This window comes from Triticum dicoccoides, chromosome 1B, assembly GCF_002162155.2.
Source record: "Triticum dicoccoides isolate Atlit2015 ecotype Zavitan chromosome 1B, WEW_v2.0, whole genome shotgun sequence".
NCBI classification, from domain to species: Eukaryota; Viridiplantae; Streptophyta; class Magnoliopsida; order Poales; family Poaceae; genus Triticum; species Triticum dicoccoides.
This window is the reverse complement of record NC_041381.1, coordinates 647466921-647472225: the sequence shown is the minus strand read 5'-3', so window position 1 is coordinate 647472225 and position 5305 is coordinate 647466921. Positions and strand designations below refer to the sequence as shown.

Genomic DNA, 5305 nt, shown 5'->3' with positions numbered 1-5305 from the left:
TGCTGGGGGCGCGGCTGGAGATGCTCTAAAGCTGTTGTTGTTGGAATTTGATGCAAAGCAGTGCTGAGCTCTTGGAACTGCTGAATGGCTTGAGTAGTCAGGCATGTGAAAGAGATCTATACAGTTTGGCAAAGCTAGGGCCTCTTTGAGGGATATCTTCTTTGATTTGTAGGACTGAAAACTATAGAAATTCCGTCTAAGACTACTTACATGCAATTCTAAAATAAAATTTCCATCGAGACAATAACATCGTGGATCTTTTTTGTTTGTTCCAATGACAAGTATGTCATCAATCTAATGTTACAGATTTTTTTTCCGTGTTCTTCTGATGCAACAAATGACATCTACTACACATGACATTCCAGTGTTCTCAATTTCTGTCGAATTAAACATGCGCCAACATTCTATTTATACGGGTGTTTTTTCTCTTTTTCCATTTCCATGTGTTCGTACACACCGCGCATTCAAAAAAGGCCCTAATAATCGTTTTCCCTCCGTGGCCCGCCGCTTGGTCATGTGGTTGTAAGCTCTTGGGATCAACGCTGTTTGAACACAGACCGGAAACGTTTGAATGGATCCATCACTCCATCAGGCTCCTATCTACGACCCGCAGAGCTCGACTAGAACGGACTTGTGTGCAGCGGTGCTGGAGACATCGCCCACATGGAGGTGGAGAAAACTGCGAGCTTAGCCGGACACGACGACGACGACTTGGACTTGAGACTTCATATAACTTTCTTGGCCCCGAAGGAGATACATCATCATCAGCTACTAGTAGTACTGACTATTCACTACTCAGTGCCAGGTAACTTTTCTCTGTCGACTGTCGCTGTTGAAAGGTTAGATGCCATGCTCATCTTTCCTTCAGTAATAGTAGCCGATGATGATCACCTCTGTGCTGCGATCACTAGCTTATTTGAATAGCCCACTTGCCAGCGCTGCCAACTGGGCTGTCGCTGTTCATGTTGTTGCTTGTTGAGAGTTCTCTGAAGTCTGAACTCCTTGTGTGTCTCGCACCTGATGCTGGCTTGCAGAAACAGAACGGAACAAGTGCACAGGGAAGCCCACGCAGAGGAAAGACAAACGGGAAAGCGCGTGCGTACTGGTTGCATTGGAAGAAATCGTTGGACTTGTTAGGTCGGGAAGGAATATCTCCGGATGGCTACGTGAGCCGACCGAAAATTCTTGAGAGCACTTCTCCTCAAACCAAGATGCGTGAAGCTAGCTAGGGCGCCATGTGTAGCTACTGAAGGGGCTGAAATGGACACATTGAGACATTGACTGGACGCGTCCGCAAACGTTTGAGAGGCCAAAATTCAGTTGTAGATGCCGTAAGCTCTTGGGATCAATGCAGTTTGAATACAGACCGACAAGATTTGAATGGATACATCACTAGGCCTCTATCGACGACCTGCAAAACTTGACTAGAACGAATGTGTGTGCACCAGGAGACATCACCCACATGGAGGCGGAGAAGACCGCGAGCTCTGTCTCACACGACGACTTAGACTTGAGACTTCTAACTTTCTTTGCCCAGGAGGCCAAGCTGAATAATAGTACTTGATGTCTCTCAAGACAAAACAAAAATATTTCTTGCCAGGAAGTATTTTTGTCGTAGTTCAAAGGTTTAGATGTCAGCCATACTTATTTTACTTCGGTGATAGAAGATGATGATCAACTTTCGCTTCAGTCTCCCGCCTGTTTGAATTTTCCATGACTACATACGTACATGATTCGGTAAGCAAAATATTATCATGAGCATAGATATACTGCCCGCCGTTTGTGGCCCCACTTGCCAATCACAATGTTAGGCCGTCGCTGTTCGTGCTACTTGAGAGTTCTTTGAAGTCTGAACTCCCTGTGTGTTTGGCACCTGATGCTAGCTTGCAGAAACAAAGCAGAACAGCTAAACAGGGAAGCCACACATGCGTGGTTGCTTGATGTGCCCAAGATATGTGAAGCTACTGTAGACGTATAGCTAGCTCGATAGCTCCATCCGATTCTTCTAAGGAGAAAAAGAAGTGATCGATTCCATTTTAACACCAAATTTGTGTTGGAGCAGAATAGCATTTGGTTTCTTTGAATATGATGTGCAGTATGAAATTCCATTCCGTGGCTGTTCGTCCACAACATACGTACATCTGTGCTCAATGCTAGATGTTATTACTCTGGAACACGTATTTTTTTTGTTTACGTGCTGAAATCACATGATGAGAGGATCACCGTCAAATCGACCTCAAGAAAATGGATCGATTCTGACATATGAATTGTTTGGTAATTTAAGCTCGTCGACACTGGACTTATTTACTCATGGGGACTGTTTGTTAATTAAGTATACATTTCTCCTTTCTCCTTAGAGAAAACATGGGATGACACGGACCATGTTCTTCCCTGCTAAAAATTCAACCTTCTGTAAGACAGACATATGATGATCTGCTGCATTTTCTTCCAACCAAATCATACTACTCCCTCCATTCAATATGGACTGCACACAAATGAGCTATATATTAACGTAGTTTAGAGTGTAGATTCACTCATTTTGCTTCATATATAGTTTATATTAAAATCTTTAAAAAGACTTGTATTTAGGAACGAAGGAAATACTGCTGCTATGTAGTATGCACTCCAACAACTAATGGACGGATAATGACGCCTTAGTGGGAGTGTAGTAAATTAATTAAGCATTTGACCAGGCCAGGTTGTGATCTGGTCTGATATGCTAACATGGGCGTGGCCTAGCTGTCAAGTTTGACGACTGTCCACTCCACCCAATGGCATCCCATCCCATCCTCTCTCACATGTATACATCCACATGTGTACCTTTGACGTATATACTCCAATTTTTCTGTATGATTAATTTATTTCGTGCGCCCCAAGAACCAACAAAATATACTCCCGCTTGCTGAGTACGTACTCTACGTTTGTGGACAAGACAAAGTAAAACCTACCAGCTGGGTTGCTTTTTTTTGAAACAGGCATTCGCAGCGCTTTATATATAAAGCAACAACGTTTAATAATACACAGTCGAACAATACAATATGAAGAGAAGACTCTCTTACAAAGCAGATCAAAAGATACAACAAGGAACTTAGAGCTAGCCTAACACCTCGCTTAGGACCAACCGACGACACCAAAACTCCACGGCAACACCCCAAGAGGGTGACAACGCAAAGCATCTCCGCTGCCGTGTCTGAGAATAGAGAAGGATTTTCACCCGGAGCCCTAGCACATGAGCAAGACCCCACGACTACTCTTTCAAAAAGGAAACGACACCCACGGGAGCCGCCGTCACTGGCGCCAATCGCGAAGCTTTGGCTCGGGAACTCACCAATACCACCACGAAGAGCCACTGCCACCCCCACAGTGAGAGTCACCACGAGGCCTGCTAGAAAGCCCACCGTGGGACACCTGCCATCCGGGGCCACCGCCCCGGCATCCTTCGACAACTCAACACCAATGCCAAAACACGAAGCCGCCTCCCAACCAAGGCACGAGCCTCCACCTCGACCTGGACAGAGAAGGTCGAGACAAGCGCATAAGAGTAACCAGCCCACGCCCCCTGCCCCGGCGGCCAGCCCACACCATCATCCAGCTGCCAACTAGCGCTATCGGGAGAGGAGGGGGTCGCGCCGTCAGGTCCGGCAATTTCAGATCCAGACAAGGGGACCCCATGGCATCCGGTACCTCCGGCCAGCCGATGGTAGCCAGCACCTCCAACTTGCTGAGCACGTACTCTACGTATGTGGAAGAGAAAGTAAAACCTATCAGCTGGGTTGCTTCTTGATCTGGGTAGCTAAAGCTAGTAGAAGCCGCGTAGAGGTAATTACGTTCAGATGAAATCTTGGTGCTCAAATTCACTCCAGAGTCCTCGCTGTCTGTGTGCTCCTGTTGTACACGACTGCAGAACTATGAAAGGACAAGGGGTTCCCTATGGAAAAAGGAAATGCATTGTGGAGAAGACCCTGTGAAGGACGACAGCGAAGACCTAAGCCGCCGTCGCTTGGATGTGAGCCACCCACGGAGACGGAGCCGGCCGGGACTTGCAACGCGCTGGAAGTTTGACTCGTCATAATTGTGGTCAGGTTGCGAGCAGTATCATGGGTCACTCTCGTGCTATTGCGATCTTCGTAGTCGTCGTCGCGTTCACTCTCGATCGTGCTAATCTGATCGACCGACGCAACTTGCACACTACCGTGTCATGCGTGTCAAATGTCATGTGCCGTGGCCAGGATGGATCTCCAGCGTTCCAACCGCGGCCACCGTTGCCAACTTAACTGCTGGTGGCCTGGTGGGTTAGCTGGCCCGTCCCCTGACTCTGATCTCTGAATCCTGATCTACTCATATGTTCCCATTTTCGACGTGCAGGAGCTACTCGGTCCCCTCGCTGTGATGTCCGAACCCTGATCTTAGCAGGAGTATGTTTCGGTTTTCAACGTGCAGTCTATGAAGTCGGGCTAACTAGCTGTCCCCACGCCTCTGAATCGATGTGCTAGCTGTGTGCGTCGGGTCGTATCAGGGACCCTCGATCAAGCGCGTCGCGCGGCCGCGTGAAGAACCACGGCAGGTTTATCCGGTCCGCACATTTTTGGAACCGTCCGTCCTTTCTCGCTCCCGTCTCTTCCCCTTGAACTTTTGGTATCTCGCGCCAAAACTATATTACTCCAAAGAATCACGCCAAAAACTATTAGCTAATACTCCATTATTTTTTGTTTGCGGAATCAAAACTATTAGCTACTAGTAGTGCAAGTGCAAATGCATATAGCTAGCGGCACTTTCAGAGAACACCGTACTTCATTGTAACCTAGACGTCGAACACTTGTAATCTAGGAAAACCGGCGTGCCACCGTAGGATCCATCCGACTTGAGTATCATAGCTCTCTCCATTCCTACATTTTCCTTCTTGTCAAAGTCGCAAAACCAACCAGTATTCCATTGTGTTCTGGACAAGTGCCAGGATTCACAACGGTCGAGGGATATTCTTTGTCGACTATCGCAACACATTTGTATTTGATGCACATGTCGACGGATGAACAATCCTTATATGCAGAACCCATCATTTAAAGAACACAAACTTGCATGCATGATGTTGTATCAAAAAGAACATGTGGTAATCCTTTTTTTGTGTGTGTTACATCGAAGATACACATAAACAATACACCCTCACGGTCATGAGTGCACCACCGAACCATAGCTAGACAGACATGGACTGTGGATAAGTTCACGAATCTCACTGAATTCCTATGTTAAAGCCGATAATGCACGCTCATGTAAATTTGAGCCACAATGCAATAGTTTTTTTTTTTTG

The 5305-nt window shown here is 46.7% G+C and overlaps 1 pseudogene; it reads left to right on the top strand.

Moving 5' to 3' along the window:
• The window catches only part of LOC119350780, a 39050-nt pseudogene that overhangs the window by 506 nt on the left and 33239 nt on the right, over window positions 1-5305 (top strand).